Below are 18,490 nucleotides of genomic sequence, written 5' to 3' on the forward strand. Positions count from 1 at the left end.
AATAAAACAAAAAGGGCAAGATGCTCAAGCTCTTATTCAACTATCGAGTGCAAAGGCTAGAGAACAAACACAAGTGATACCTATACAATAGGTGATATCTACACCAGTGCTGCAACCAAAGGTGAGATTAAGTGAAAAGGAGAAGCAATTGCAACTACCACTGCTAAGTGATACACCATCTAGATATTAGGATGTGACTCATGCGGATGAGGAAGATTATGAGTTAGTGAAACTTAATGAGGTAATTACATTAAGTACATATGATTTGAATAATCTTACATTAGAGAAAATGCAAGAATTGCAAATCTTGTTGAGCCATAAGGGAAAAAAAGAATAGCTATGCCGGGAGCAAGAGAGAAGTTAGGTACTTCATACTATAAAAGATATTTTTAGTGCAAAGGCTAGAGAATGAACACAAGTGACACCTATACAACACGTGATATCTACACCAGTGTTGTAGCCAAAGGTGAGATCAAGTGAAAAGGAGAAGCAATTGCAACTATCACTACCAAGTGATACACCATCCAGATCTTAGGATGTGACTCATGTAGATGAGGAAGATTATGAGTTAGTGAAACTTAATGAGGTAATTACATTAAGTACATATGATTTGAATAATCTCACACTAGAGAAAATGCAAGAATTGCAAATCTTGTTCAGCCGTAAGGAAAAAATGAATAGCTACAAAGGGAGCAGAAGAGAAGATGGGTACTTCATACTATAAAAGATATTTTTACAAATGCTTTTGGAATCACAGATGTGAACGATCAGTATACAATTTTGGATCAACTAGTGTATGTAGTTGACCGAATTCAGGTAGATGACATAGAGACAAATGTGAAACTTAATGAGGTAATGATATTAATGTCACATCAGTTGTAGAGGATCCAAGTGTTGAGAAACTTGGTAAGGTGTTAATTGTATATACGCCACCAACTTATATTCCAATTTTGCAAAAGATTTCAAACTTTGAGAAAGGTTCTTGCATTCAATCGGGAGAAGATGAAATAAAACAAAAAGAGCAAGAGGCTCTAGATCTTATTCAACTGTTGAGTGCAAAGGCTAGAGAACAAACATAAGTGATACCTATACAATAGGTGATATCCACACCAGTGCTGCAGCCAAAGGTGAGATCAAGTGAAAAGGAGATGTAATTGCAACTATCACTGCCAAGTGATACACGATCCAGATCTTAGGATGTGACTCATGCAGATGAGGAAGATTATGAATTAGTGAAACTTAATGAGGTAATTACATTAAGTACATATGATTTGAATAATCTTACACTAGAGAAACTGCAAGAATTGCAAATCTTGTTGAGCCGTAAGGGAAAAAAAAATTGTTATGAAGGGAGCAGAAGAGAAGACAAGTACTTTATACTATAAAAGATATTTTTACAAATGCATTTGGAATCACAGATGTGAACAATCAATATACAATTTTGGATCAACTAGTGTATGTAGTTGACCGAATTCAAGTAGATGACATAGAGACAAATGTGAAACTTAATTAGGTAATTTCATTAAGTACATATGATTTGAATAATCTTACGTTAGAGAAAATGCAAGGGGGGAGGATGTAAGACCCCTTCCCCAATACCATATTATAAACTTGAAGTCAAGAGGATTGATGATGTTAATATCACATCAGTTGTAGAGGATCCAAGTGCCGAACAACTTGGTAAGGCATTAATTGTATATATGCCACCAACTTATATTCCAATTTTGCAAAAGATTGTAAACTTTGAGAAAGATTATTGCATTCAATCGGTAGAAGATGAAATAAAACAAAAAGAGCAAGAGGCTCAAGCTCTTATTCAACTATCAAGTGCAAAGGCTAGAGAACGAACACAAGTGATAGCTATATAACAGGTGATATCTACACCAGTGTTGCAACCAAAGGTGAGATCAAGTGAAAAGGAGAAGCAATTTCTACTATCATTGCCAAGTGATACACCATCCAGATCTTACGATGTGACTCATGCGGATGAGGAAGATTATGAGTTAGTGAAACTCAATGAGGTAATTACATTAAGTACATATGATTTGAATAATCTTACACTAGAGAAAATGCAAGAATTGAAAATCTTGTTGAGCCGTAAGGAAAAAAAGAATAGCTATGAAGAGAGCAGAAGAGAAGACAAGTACTTCATACTATAAAAGATATTTTAACAAATGCATTTAGAATTACAGATGTGAACAATCAGTATACAATTTTGGATCAGCTAGTGTATGTAGTTGACTGAATTCAGGTAGATGACATAGAGACAAATTTGAAGTTATTACAATGGTCTAAGAGAAGAATGGAGCATATAGTGTTACAAAAAGTTTCGCAGGAACTTGTATAGAGACAAGTTGAGCTTTCTACATATATTACATAGTTGGAAACAATTTCAAAGACCATCAATTCTTTATATTTAAAATTGTGTGATATATATTTCTTTACAATAGATACTACACTCTCATTAGAGCTATTGAATGTGGATATAAGAGCTAATGTTATTACATTGGGCAAGAACACAAGTTCAAGCTCATCCTCTTATTGTGACGTAACATTCAATCAAAAGAGGTTAGATGAGCTCATGAATAAATATATAGAGATAAGGCACAAGTTGGATTGATTCAACTTTACTCATTGTCTCATATAGAGATAATTTAGAAGGTAATATTTGTGGTTAGAGATATTTTGAAGAAAGAGACACATGTTTCCAATCTTACAGGATTCATTGATCTAGTTGGTGAGCAAGAAATTTAATTTCAAATTTTGGAACAAGTACATGAGACATGGAACAAAGGCTATTCCAATATTGTGGCAAGTCATTAATAATTCTTTGATAAGTATCAGCTAACCCAAACAGCTCCAAGTTCCATCAATGAAAAAAATAAGGGGGAAATGGAGATGATATGTGAGGATATGAGAGAACAAGACAAGGAGAGTCAATTTGCAGATCAAAGATCAGATATCATATTTTATAGGATCACATTATGGTCTCAGGGGGAGTATACATCTTTTTGAACGAAATGATTTCATGACAAAGAGTTTTTGCCACTAATGTCAAAGGGTGAAATTGTTGATCTCTAAGACTATGTTACCAATTAGTGTCCAAACAATTAGTCATTTACTAGGAAAGATTAAAAGGTCATAACTATGATTGAGTTATCTAGTAAAGGCCGAGCATACAACACTTATACCGAGCATAATAGTCATTGTCAAGCATTCAGTAGAGACTAAATAGAGATATGAACCAAAAAAATATAATGAAGAATGACTATAGTGATAAGTTATCAAGAGTTGAGAAAAAAATTATATAGAAGCTAAGTAACAACATAGAGGTTTATGCATGACCAAGCATTGGAGCATTCAAGTGTCGATTAGTTCAGTTTTGATATGAGAGTTTGTAATGGCACAAACTCATATGTATACCATTTGGGCTGAATTTTCTATGATATTTAATATTTGAAGAGCCAGCTAAGATGTTGATTACATGTCATTGTAGAAAGTAATGATCCCTAGGTGACTGATTCAACCAATTAGAAAAAAGGATGTAAACAACAAAAGATTGTGAAGTTTAAACTGTGGATCAAGCTCTAAAACCTTCACAAAATGTCTATTTAAGGAGGATTATAACCCTCAAATCATATGAAAGAGAGATTGTGATCATATGAAGTAGGAAAGGTCTGAGAGTAGAGCAAACAGAGATAAATCAGAGCAATGAAGGACTGAACAAAGTTACCAGATTAGGAGAATCAAATCAGTGATACAACAAGAAGGAGACCCAATATCAGCTTGCATAGCATACTGAGGGTTAGGTGTTGAATAAGTTATTTTTAATTGAGACAAGGTAAATCTCTTAACAAAGTGGTCCTAACAGGCCTATGTAAATCTCCTAACAAAGTCCTTACTTCATTGTGAGTGTAAAATCCTTTAACAAGGTGAGACCTAAAAGTCTCTTAAGATTATAATAGGGCAAATCCCTCATAGTGTAGATCATATTTATGATCAAACATTGTAACCCTAACAAGTTAACTTTATTGTTGCAACAATGAAGATTTGTGGGTTTCATCCCCACCCCAGTTTTACCTTTATCTTGAAGTGTTTTTGGGTTACCAAGTCAATGTGTTATGTGTTGAACTATTTATGGGTGTGTTGTATTTCATTTATGTTACAACATTTTAGTTTTAATGGTAGATTTGTGAGATGAATTAGGTGTGAATTTATATATTGGTTTTGAAGCTAAAAGTTTAAGATCCTGATTCACCCCCCCCTCTCAGTATCTTTTTTCCCATATACTTATTCCAACATGATGTTCTAGTGAAAGTGATGCAGTCATTGCAGACCTACTGGAAAAGAATAATACTCTAAATGAAGAAGCCAAAGGACTGAAAATAGAACATGGAATTCACTCAGTAAGGCTATGTGAAGTGACTAAAAAAAGGAAGAAAGTTGAATAAGACAAAGGTATGGGTGAAGAAGACAAAAGAAAAATGGTTATAAGACTTGAAGAAAGGTCATTTGATGTACAAAATCTTACAAGCACTCAGATAGATATGACGAATCAATTGATACTTACAAATCAAGAACTAAGCAAGAAAGACATGGGGATAGAAAATCTAAGATCACAAAGTGATCAATTGAGGAATGAGCTAAGATATGAAGAAGAACTTGTGGAAAGGATGAACAAGCCTAGCAAAGCAATTAGATATTTTGAAGAATTGATGAGATCACCTAGGTCATCTAGTGACACTTTTGGTTTAGAACATCCAAGCACAATTCATCTATTGAAGAAGGAGAATCATCCAAGAGTCAAGAGAAAAGAAATGCAAAGTCAAAAGGAAAACCTACTTGTTATCATTGTGGTAAACTTGGACATACAACAAACATTTGCAGAATCAAAAATGGTATGCAAAACCTTAAACCTAAGTTTACTGGTTACTATTTCAGTTGCAAGAAGCAAGGTCATCAAACACATGAATGTACATCAAAAGTCAACAATACATCTACTACACCTAGATTTAAGGGATATTGTTATAATTGTCAAAAATATGGACATAGAGCACACTAATGTAGATCACAGGCAAAGTCTAACTGGACAACCAAGAACCAAGACAAAGTACCTAAGAAAGGTAACTCTTACAATTGAGATAACAATACATGGCATTTCATAGGCAATTAAAAGAAATGGTTGAATGGAAACATAGTTTGTTTTAGTTGTCAAAAGGTTGGACATGTGAGCAAGAATTGCAGGACCCGAACACAAGCACTAAACAATGAACACGTCAAGGGAAAAGGCAAAGTGGATGTAGAATAAAATAAGAAGGAGATGAATCAAACTTGGAAGAAAAAGGTAGAAGTTAGAAGCAATGGATTAAATCAAGCTAATATTACCCAAGCCTAAGGAGAAGGTGATCACACTCTCTCAAACTGATCAAGAAAGCTATGTAAGGAAATTTATATTTAATGACTTATCTTACATCAGTTCCTAACATAAATTGTGCCAAAGTTTATATCTGCATAGGACAATATGCATTAGAATAGATTTATGGAAAAGACAGTATAATGGAATCATTCACATTATTGAGTGTCGATTATCAGTAATTTTTGTCTATATTGACTGAGCATTGCAATGTGGACCGAGCACCTAAATGACCAAACTAATTTATAGGCCAAGTTAGATGGTATTGGTTGAGTTGTATAATGGAGACCTAGTTAAAAGTTTAACAATGACCAAGACAGTTGGATTCCACCTAACTAAGTACACAACATTTATGAGATCCTTAATTTGAATGAATGAATGAAGGTATATATAAAAAATTTGAAGGCATTTTATACACCTTGCATTTAGATTTCAAGAGTCCAGAGCGATTTGGGCAAATTGTGAAGCAATTTTTAAGGCAATTGAAAGCGAGTTTGTTGTTGAAGTGTGATCAAGTATTGATCTTAAGTTGTGCTGAGTTGTTTAGAAAGCAAAATGAAAACCTTAATGTGAAAATAGAATCACCATCATCATTAGCGGTAAAGAATCAAGGAGAAGAGGTAAGCAATATTCAATTGGTGAAGAGTGACACTTGTCCTCCACCTAAATATTCTATATTCCTAGAATTTCTATGAAAGGAGATTCAATGTGTGCATTATCATCAATACCACCTAAAGTTATTATGATTCACGATGTATAGAGCTATTATATGTGCAAAATTGGTGAAGTGGGAGATTATGAAATTCATATAGCATATCAGAACTTGTGTGATGGAGTACTTAAGGATGAATTCAAGATTGTTGAGAAGAAAGGGTTAACGTGTGCCCTAGATTTTCTAAGAAATTTTAAAATTGAATGGGTTAAGGTTACACTAAGTTGAATTCACGATATGGAGTTATGGCTAGAGAATGGGTCGGTCAAGCTCATAAAGAAGATTAATCATGCTATCATAGGATACCCAACATTTGACAAAAAGAAGACCATGTGATGTCAAAGTAAAGAAGCAAGTTGTTACATCCAAAAATTTTGACCTAATTTTAAACTTGCTCATGACCGTTGGAGTTAACGAATTATTCTTTCATGATCATGTGAAATAGGTAGTTAATTATATACAATGTATTAACTATTAATGAAGATGGTTGTTAACCATCAACTGTTATTTGATGTTAGCAATTGCTTAATTTTGAAATAAAGATTAATAATTTAAAGTCTTTTGAACAACTTCTTTGGTAAAGACCCAACAACTTGAACACAAGATACATTTGTGGGACCCACATGAGCTATTAAGAAAATAATCTAACATAAAATAATCTAATTAAAATATAAAACATACCTCAAGGGATTTTAATTGATCTTTCATATATATATATATATATATATATAATGGCACCATTATATTATAATAACTTAATAAAATGATGTCACCCCATTGATATATTTACATGAACATATGTAAATATATATTATAAAAATAAAATGAATTATAATTTTTCCAACTCTTTCTTCCACCCTTTTATTTTTCCTTTCTTTTCAACCGATTTAACACTTGGAAATTTGAATTGACAAATAATCTTTTATGTTACAAAAGCTAAGAAGGCATGATTCTTTCCTTTAAGCTGAAGCCATGTATGGTAGATGAACATCCTTTAAATTACACTCGATTGCCTTGTTGTGACATGGTACATTCAGTAATAAAATTTCAACTTTTCACCCGATTGCCATACTCAAATCAGCTCCATCTATTAAACCCGACTCCTCCCTTATTCTATTATATAATTTCCATGCTCTTAGTTCTGGTTTCATAAACCTCAAACCTATGTCAACTCAGAACCTTCTGCAAATATAATTGTTGACGTCTTTGTACATGTTGCCGTACATATTTCTTTCTTCTAAAGTTGAAGTTGCCTTTATATTTTGAAAGATTGATTGAAGAAGGGAAGAAATCTAGTGTCCAACAAAGCTCAGCCAACTTCAGATAATATACCAAGTCATGTGAATAATCAGTCTTTCCATGTTGCTAAATATATTTCTTTCATAATCAGTAAAGCTTTCCAATTCTATAACAATAGTTTGCATATTATTTTCAATCTTGAATAATCATAGGAAAAAGTTGTTATGAATCATAGTAAAGTACCAAGTCATGGAATCATAAAATATTTAGCCAATGGAAGTTAAAATATAGAGAGTTTTTGAAAGTCTTTAATCACAGAATGTGAAATGCTGGAAGCAACCATTTACCATAAATTAATAGAGCTGATTGCTCTAAGAATTTGAAACACCTAGGACTCACTGGTTGTTTAGCGATGGAAAAGGTGAAGAGGTGAGATGAAATCCCATAAGGATAAAGAGAATAAAATCAAACTTGATATTTTTAAAAATAAAATAAATAAATCTTACTTAATAGCTCATGCTCATCCCTATAATGAAATCAAGCGATGGTGATCAGGTCATTGAGCCCATCAAAAATTATTGGCCTAGGTAGTTTATATGCATGTTTTCCATCTAATGATCACTTGATGTCAGCGGTGCCAATTATGCAAGCATGTCCATTTCATAACTGTGCAGACATTCTAAACATCAGAATGCTCAGGTGGCTAGACTAAGAACATCCCAAATCCGATCCTGAGGTAGAGAGAGCCTTTCTAATTTAATGGATTGTGTAGGGATAAGTATGGTCCGAGGTTGGGAGGTTATACCTATGCTAATGCTTCTCCTCTCACCAAGTCAAGGCTTGCACAATCAGCTAAAGATCCTCCAATTGATACTTGTATGTTTCTTTCCTTCTTTTCTTGATAAGCATCTACTTTACTTGTATGTAGAAAGGATAGTTCAATTATTATCAAATGATCATTAATCTAGTTACTTTCAGTTGATCATAAATACAGTTATTTTCAATTGATTGTTAATCTAGTTATTGCAATTAATCATAAAGACATTTATTTTCAGTTGATTGTTAAATTAGTTATTTCAGTTGATCATGAATATATTTATGTTTAGTCAATCGTTAATCTAGTTGTTTCAGATGATCACAGATACAGTTATCTTTAGTTAATTGTTAAACTAGTTATTTTAAGATGAACATTGATATGGTTATGGTTATTTTAGTTAATTGTTAAAAATAGTTAATGTCATTTGAAAAGGATTTCAATTGTATATTTAAGAATGTTGGAAATTCTTTGTTTAAATCGTCTTTGTTTTTTATATGAAAAATCATTTGTTACACAAGCTAAGCAAACACCAAGGCTGAGTGGAATGGATGTGGCATGTCTATTTCACCCATGATTGATCCATTGATTGAATTTGTAGTGAGAGTAATAACACATAAATTTTATCAATCAAGCCTACTGAACAATGTATCGTGTATGGTGGTAGATTGGGCTTGGAAGATTGCAATGAAAGATCATGACTATGATCTTGTCAAGCTCCAATGCTTTCAACTGGTAGAGAACCTAGTATCAATCAGAAAAGCAAAGAATTCTAACTTCAAAACCTTCTTTTACAACACAATATACAATACATAGTCTACATTATTCAAATAGTCTATGTAGCTTGTCATACATTTGGTCTGAATTTTGTTTTTTGTCTAAGCTCTGCATCTTTGGTTGTATCATTTTTTATCCAATATATTCATTTGATCCCCCTTGATTTCTTCATTTCTTTCTTATCTACCCCCCTTGATTTTGTCACTTATGTCTGTTGTTGGGGTTGAGACGATGAAATTGTCAATGGATGGTTTATTAGTTTGAATGATCATGGAAAGAGCATGATCCCATTTGGTTCTTACTAATTCTAAAACATGAATCTTTATCTCCAAAATTGCAGCTAATTCAATTAAGTTTTCAACAATAGAAAGATTATGATGTTTTGAACTAGATCCTTTGTTGAAGCCAACTCCTGTTGCATAACCTCCAAATGAGGTATCAACATGGATTGGATGGAGATAAGCTTGACCCTCACTCTGCTATCTACTGTATGTAGCTCGACCAACCTCCATTGCGCAAACAATAATCTATTATAGTGCATTGAGCTTGATCCAACTGACTGAGAGATAGAGTTTCCTGATAATTTCATATGAGTCTGAATCTTCTGAATGCTGGTTTGAAACTCATTTGTAAATCTGGGCACATCACAAAGAATATTGTATAGATCTTGTATTTTCTTCACAAGTTCTTCTAGATTTTGTACAAGAGCCAATAGTTCAACCTTCCTCACTGCAATCACCATAGAAACTTTCTACAATACCTTCTTCTCAAAAAAATTCTTTGACCAGGCCATTAATTTTTCATTTGCTTCTATATCCTCAGTGTTGACTTTCTCAACAATTTGCACTAACTGAGAGATAATAGGGGCTTGTTCATCAATGTTCTGAATATCAAAAACATCAACAAATATATCTTTGATATCATGCAACACTTACCTTTGTTGTTGCTATCTTCTCATCTCTTCTTCTTGTTTCTTTCTTGCCAAAATGTCTTGCAAGATTACAGTATGTTCAAATGTGAGATTCTTCAAATCCAAATCTGATATTTCAATAACTTCATCCAAGGTAATAGTAGTACCTGGAGAACTGGCCTTCTTCTTCCCTTTACCCTTCTTAGGAGTGTTGTTGCTTGACACAACTAGGGCCAGAGTAGGTGAAGGGGTTTCACCACTCGCTCTAACTTGGGTATCAGTGCTAGAGACAATAATAGTAGCACTCAATGTGGATTTTTTGGTAGGGGCTTGCACCTCTGTGCAGATGTGAGATTTGAAATTATTGGGAGTGGAGTGTGAACTTGAACACTCATCTTTGTCTGTGAACCTTCGTTCTTATCTTCTTCTTTGTCCTTTTCCTTTTCTTTCTATAATTTCTCTATATTTCCCTCATCTAGAGCTCTTGAGACACATGGTCCTTCTTGACCTATACTAGATTGGTCTATAGTTGATTCCTTCTCTTGCTCCTTTTGTTGTGTCTCCTTTTCTGGCTCCTCCACTTCTATTACCAATTTTTTGGTCTGTGAGGCTTTTTAGAGTTATTGCTCAATCTAATTTACTTGTTTATTAAAATCAACAACTTGCATTTGTATTTCCCCTATCTTGGGATAGTCCATTATTTGTTGAATCATAGGAGTGTCATGTGTGGTGGAATGAATAGGGGATATATTTCCTTGTGGACTCAACACACGTGTATCTTCTTCATCACTATGATCATCCTCAATAGTTACAATATCTTTTTATTTCTCCTATTCAACTCCTTTATTCTTGTTAGTGTCTCATGCAGTTAGTCCAAAAATACTCTTCCACAAGAGTTCATTTTGTTGTACAACAACCTCAAATTTATTTTGTAATATCATAAATGCTCTATATTTAGGAACAAATCTATTCCTATACTTCTCCAAAAATGTTGTCTTTTGTTTAGTTGTTAGCTTAGGCATAATTTTAGGTAATGTCCCTTCTCTTATTTGCTTTTCAATTTTTGTTGCCTATTACCACTTGTCATCAATTCTATTATACAATTCAGTAGGAACCTTGCTTCCTATCTATAGGTGTTAGTTTGAAATTTTCCATCATCTCTAATATAGCCTCTTCTACCTTAGTTTTGTCAACAACACTTAATATTCCATACTTGTTAAATTTAAAACCTGATAAGCTTGTAGAGTTCCTAATATTGTCACATACCTCATTAATAGTATTAGGCTTAGTATGCACAATGACTTAGTGGTAACATGGTTCATGAGATTTGGTCCTCTCTGCATCTTCCTCTTTAAAATCTTCTTGTGCTTTCAATTTTCTCATGTTTATCTTATAATTGGTGGCTAACAATTTTCCTTTTACTACACTTGTGCCACTAGGTTTGGTAATCTTCACAACACCCTTTTTCAATGGTGGCTCGGTGCTAGTTGTTGTTGCTGCCCTAGTTCTCAATCTTAGTGGTACAGGAGAAGAGAGGGTCTTGGATGTTACCTTCTTTACATTATTCCTCACCTTCGCTCAATGATTTTGATTGTTTTATCCTTCTTTTCTTGTGAGGTGACAAGTGATAGGGCTTTATGGAAAGAGAAAGGAAGCGAAGTATTATGCAAAGGAGTTAGGTTTTAAAGGTTGCAACCGAGAGTTGTGAGGCAACAAAGTTAGCGACCTAGTGAAGAAATGGAGGACAAATTAAAGATAAATCAAATAAAAGAGCAGGCAACTGATTGCAAATACAAGACATGTAATCAACATTGTAAGTGCAGACTAAAGGATTAGGTACTAAATCAATTTTGGTAGATTGAGTCAGGGTAAATCTCTTAACATAGTGGTTCTAACAAATCTATGTAAATCTCTTAACAAAGTGTTTCTAATAGATCTATGCAAATCTCTTAATAGATTCCTTACTTCATTCTAAGTGTTAAATCATTTAGTCAAGGTAGACTTAACAATCTTTATAAAGCTCCTAACAGGGCAGACCCCTCATAGGGTAGATCATCAAAGGTGATCAAACTTGTAGTCCTAATAGGCTAACTTTGTTACTGCAGCAGTGAAAATTTGTGGGTGTCATCCCCACCCTATTTTTACATTTGCCTTGGATGGTTTTTGGGTAACCAAAATCTCTTGTGTATGTGTTTACATTTTCATGGATGCGATACTTAGATGTATTTCAGCATTTGAAGTTTTAAGTTATGTTATGCATAATCCAGATATGAGATGGATAATGTGGTGAATACAGTCACGTTGTTTTTAAGGCTAAAGTTTTTGTGATCCTAATTCACCCCCCACCCATCAGTATCTCAATTTCCCAACAACACATCCAACAAAGTGACTATTGGGGATGATTCAGATTGTCAAGTAAAGGGGGATTAGAACTTGCATCATAAATTTGAAGTCAGACATATCCCTTCAACTCATTGGAGTACTATATGTACTAGGGATTAAAAGAAACTTAGTCTCTATTTTTGCTCTTGAAGACAAAGGGAATAGAGTTACCTTTATAGATAGAGAATTTTTGGCATGGCCAAAGAACTCCACCATAAAGAAAGCACAAACTATAGGAATAAGAAAAGGACGTCTTTACAAATTTTGCACTAATTCATAAGAAATATGACTCAAGTGAATTTGGCACTAAAGACTAGGACATCTTCATTTTTGTGTTCTGTCTTCACTGGAAAAAATGGTAACTGGGTTGCCCAGACTAATCAATCCCATAAAGAAGCATGCAAAAGGTGTGCCCTAAGAAAGGATACAAAGGGGAATTTCCTAAACTGTATTGGTAAAACTAAAAATGTATTCAAAATAATTCATTCTAATTTATGTGGACCCATGTCTGTACCCTTAATGGGAGAATTCTTATATTATATAATCTTTGTATACGATTTCTCTAGAAAGACTTGGATATAGTTTCTTAAATGTAAAGAATCCGAGGAAATCCTTATAAGGTTCAAGGAATTCAAAGCTCTTATAGGAAACATTTTTGGGAAGAAACTCAAAGTACTGAGCACAGATATGGAAAAGAGTACACTTTCAAAAAAGTCAAAGAATTTTGTGTGAATGTTAGTAATAAGAGGGAGTTTATTGTACCTTATAATCCACAACAAAATGGAATTTGAGAGAGAGAGAGAGAGAGAGAGAGAGAGAGAGAGAGAGAGAGAGAGAGAGAATACAAAAATTATAAAAGCTACTAGAGCCATATTGTACGATGAAAACATAGAAAATTCATTTTGGACCGAAGCCTATAGATAGTCGTCTACATTTAAAATAGATGCCCACACTCACACCTAGATTTAAAAAAAATCTTGAAGAAGCATTCACCATTGTAAAACCTAACATAAGTCACCTAAGGTTTTTTGATTGTCCTATCTACATTCATGTGCCTAAAGAAAAGAGGTCTAAGTTAGAACCCACTAAAAAGAAAGGGATATTTGTGGGTTATACTGAAAAATAAAAAGCCTATAGAATATATATACCTGAACACAAATTTATTGAACTCAACATAGATGTCATTTTTGAGGAAGACATTGCATTCAAGAGATCCAAGAGCTCTTGTGAGATAGAAATTCAAGATCCTCCTAAAGACATGGAGGAGAATCATGCTCCTGAGGTTCAGAGGGAATCTTACGGACAAACTATAAATTAAAATCAAAGGACTCTAGTAGATGAACCTAACAAAACAAAAAGAGACCACTTTGGGGTAGAAAGATGATTGAAGAAGCTAAAAATTATGTGAAACCCAAAGGAACTTTTAGAGATAGTACAGGACCCTAGAGATTCTCTAGATATGTTGCCTTGGTGAGTGAGATCATTAAATCATAACCAACTTGTACGAAGCTCTCAAACATCACGTACGAAAATATGTTATGATAAAAGAGTATCAATCCATTGTAAAGAATGATGTGTGTGATATAGTACCAAGGACAAAAGGGAAATTTGTCGTCTCTTCCAAATGGCCCTTCAAAATCAACAATGTTGTAGATGACAATACAGAGAAACACAAAGCTAATTTTGTTGCCATAGGTTTCTCACATAAAGAGGGTATTAACTATTAAAATATTGTGTACTTGTTACATGTTACACCTCAAACAATTTAGTAATAGATCTTGTGGCATCTGAAGGCTGGAAGATCCATCAAGTGGATGTGAAGACAACTTTCTTGAATGGGACAATTGAAGAATTTTTTTTTGAGAAACTAGAAGGCTTTGTAATACATAATGTTGAATCAAATGTGTGAAAATTAAAGAAGGCTTTATATGGACTTAAACATGTCCCTAGAACTTGGTATGAGAGGATTGATCGCTACCTTGTAGGACTAGGATTTTTCAAGAATGGTGCATATCCAAACCTCTATTTTAAGGTAATTAATGGTGATATGCTAATACTTATCTTATATGTTGATGACCAGCTAATCATAAGAGAAGATTTCCTAATCTCTCAATATAAGGACCTAGCTTCAAATTTTGACATGAAGGACATGGGTATTTTACATTACTTCCTTGGATTGGAAGTGTGGTAGGAAATAAATTGCATCATTCTTAATCAAGGAAAGTATACCATTGACATTCTAAAAAGGTTTGGAATGTTAGACTGTAGACCCATGTCTACACCTATCGAAACCAATTTTCCATTTGAAGGAAACAATAGAAGAATCAAAATTTGCAAATCCCACTCTATAGATAGATAATTGGATCATTGACATATTTGGTCAACACAAGACCAAATACATGTTATGCAATGAATTCTCTATCATGGTTTATGTGTGAAAAAAAGGAGATACATCTTGTTGTTGCAAAACATATTTTGAGATACCCTAAAGGTACAATTGGGTATGGTCTTAAATACAAAAATATTGACCTAGATCTACATGGATAATCTAATTTAGATTGGGCTGAAAGCGTTACCAATTGAAAAAGAACATCAAGTTGTTGTTTCAATTTAGGATTGGCAATGATCTCATGGATCAACATGAAACAATCATCAATTGCATAAAGCTCTACAAAAGCCTAATACATTGCAACCTCTAAGGGAGCAAGAGAAGCAGTATGGCTCTGTAGATTGTTTGAGGGATAATTTGGTAAGCCCTTGAATCCAAAAATTATTTGGTGAGTTAATCAGAATTGTATCAAGCTTTTCGTGAATCCAATGTTAAATGATAGAACAAAAGACATAGAGATTCCTTATCACTATATGAGAGACATGGTAGCAAGGAATGTGAATTTGTTGGAGTATATTAGTTCAAGTGATCAAACAAGAGACATTCTCACCAAGCCTATATCCAAGGTAAAAGTTGAACACTCAAAACAAACTTAGTATGGTTGAAAATGTAAGTCAAATTTGAGATTGAGTCTCAAAATTATTATTGTTAGTAGTTCTAGTAGGGCAACCCATAAATTTTGGTCAGATGTGGGGATCGAGTCTTCTAATGCATGATTGCCCCTTCTCCGCCACCCACAAATTAATTTATCCTCTACTATGTCTTCCAACCCACAATTGAATCAACTCAACTACTAGTATAGGGGGGTCTCAATCCAGAATATAATCAATACACACTTGTCATCCATTATATATGATTACTACTAGTAGTGGGATTCCCATTGGCAACCATTGCCTATGTGGGCGATGCCTATACCAAAGTTGCCCATGTCTTTGCACTTGAATTTTGGGACCCTTCCAGCAAACCCCTAACAATTATGTTGTAGGGGCTTGCACAATATTTGGAATGATCACAATCTCTTTGGCTTGCTACTACTATCTTTGTCTATTCCACTATCCCTATCAATGCCTATGCCATCTATCAAGGTAAACAAGCTTAAAAAGGAAGGTCTTCTAGCACCATGCAATAATCTATTTGGGGCCCACGTCATCTATAGAATGGTAGGGGGTACCCTTCGCCTCTAAGGGTTAGCACACCATGTTTTTTTTGTATGGAGGGTAGTTAGTTTGTAGTATTGTGAACAATTTAGAACTTTTTAATAGAGGTGAGTGAGATGGGGGCAAAAGCATCTGCTTCTTGATTGATTGAATCAACGCACCAAGCGATAAAATTCTCTCATTTCCCTGGTTCAAAACAATTAGCTAGTGGATAGGGATATAGAATGCGACAAGGCTTATATAAAATATTTATAATGTGTAAACTCTTTTGTCATCATGTGTGTGACTCAATGAATTTATGGGCCCCTGTGGACATTATTGAAAGGTGACAATCTTTCAGGCAATGAACACTTGTATTTGACATTATAAGGTGACAACTTTACAATGATTTGTTTCACTATCGTGATGGATATCACGTGACTTGATATCCATGGATATACAATGACATGATAGTTAGTATCTCTTCAACATTCTAATAGATATCATGAGACTTGATATCATCTAGAGACAATTATGATCCTTAAGAGATAATGGTAGTGGACAATGTATCATGGATATACAATGATTCATTATGGTAGACATCATGAGACTTGATGTCATTACACATACCATAATATGGATATTTGTGTTACGAAGAATGTCACATGACTTCATATTCTTAAACATATTATATCTTTTGATATCATGAGTAAGGTGATATAGTTGTATACTTGTTAAACTTGTATCTTCCCTAGCTAAGAGGGAGTGTTGAAAAATGATAGCTTCAGTTAGACATATGAATGATATTAATCAATGATATGATATATATATATATATATATATATATATATATATATATATATATATATATATATGTATGTATGTATGTATGTATGTATGTATGTATGTATGTATGTATGTATGTATGTATGTATGTATGTATGTATGTATGTATGTATGTATGTATATCAATATACATTGTGTATATCGATACACACACATACCTAAATTCTTGGAATTATATCATCGTATTGATCTAATATTTGAAATTGGCTATCATTCATACACCAAATCAAAATATCATATATAAGCGGTTCCAAGTATAATGGTGATGTGCATTTAATCTTACAGATTATTATTTCATGTTCCACATATAATTCCAATCAAGCCATGATTAGTAGTGCAGAGATTCCAATCAAATCGAGTCTAATATCATTACCTATGTAGATCATTGATTATGGTATCAACACACAGTTTGTCTGGGACTAGTTTGAGAAGTGAAATGACACTAATCCAAAAGGCATGTCCCTTCCAATCAAAAATAACATATACTTATGAGATCCGATTGGACCTAGAGGAACACTAAAATCAATTAGTGAAATCCTCTTGGAGATTGATCATTCAATCATATTCAGATTTGTTAAAAAAATTAACAGAATTTAATAATATTGTTTGTCATTTCCATATTTAAAAAACATAATAATTATCCATATTTTGATTGCAACTTGCAAGATGGAAATTTCAGTCAATAAGCATATCATTCAAGGGTCGAGAAATTGAGGAGTACATGAACAGTTCAAATCTACAAGAAAACTCATTTTCTTCAACAAAGAAGAAAACCAAAGAATTTGTTGCATATGAATAGTCCACGATCTTGCATTAGATCTAAAAGAGTACCCTCAGTCTATCGTATTAGTGTACAATAATCCTCATATTTTGTAATTTTAATACATCTACTAACCAAAATATATATACAAACTAAAGATTTACCTTCATTACCTATATCCATTGTAGAATACACTGATTGACAATAAATTTCCATTTATTGACTTTGCATCATCTTTGTACTTTGTACTTCAATTGTTATCATGCTAAGGCTCTCTTAGCACACTGATTGACCTTAAAGATATTCAAATCCCTTTAGTGTGTGTGATTCGATTTGACATAATGAGACTTTTCCATTTCAAAATATCTTTGACAAATTATAATTTGAAGACACATCCACACAGAAAATTGGAAAAAAAAAATTAATACCAAAAAAATGCTTTTGCTGTGGCCCATGATTTTGACTATGAATCCTCCACCTAACATCATTATTAGGGGATAACCTTATGTTGTTATTCCAAAAAACAAATCGTTCTCTCCAAGTTTCATTGATTATTTTATCTTTCCAGAGCAGTCTACTGCAAAATACCCATAATTCATACTTATTTGAGTCCTCCACCCTTCGATGCCTTCTATTGACTGATTAAAATTTTTCTACTTATTTTCAATTTTTCACTTTGTCTTTATAATGAGGTAAGCTACTTGGTTTGATTATATTGATGTGATGACACATTGCAAGACATTAGTGTTTTCCGTGTGTGAGGTTGAATCCACATTCTCATTTGCACTCATTAGATTTTTTTGCGAAGAACATTTTCATCCCCCTTATAATGCCAATTATTGGTTCATTGGACCACCATTTTTAATGTCTAGAGTTATAGGCTAGGAAGAAACTTTAATGGCACTGTCGACTCCAACACAAACAAAACATTAGAAACCATTCCACGGGAATGTCTCCAAAACTCGACATCTTCGAAATGATCTCGATTGATGCAGAGCCACACCTTGGAAAACTCAGGAAGGAATCAATCACTCAACTGAGTTGCTTCAAGGGGCATCTACAACCTTCAGGATCACACACTAAAATCATAGTCAAAACAAAACTTTGAAAAT

This window comes from Cupressus sempervirens, chromosome 5 (genome assembly GCF_028749045.1).
Source record: "Cupressus sempervirens isolate cs-2001-9-10 chromosome 5, ASM2874904v1, whole genome shotgun sequence".
NCBI classification, from domain to species: domain Eukaryota; kingdom Viridiplantae; phylum Streptophyta; class Pinopsida; order Cupressales; family Cupressaceae; genus Cupressus; species Cupressus sempervirens.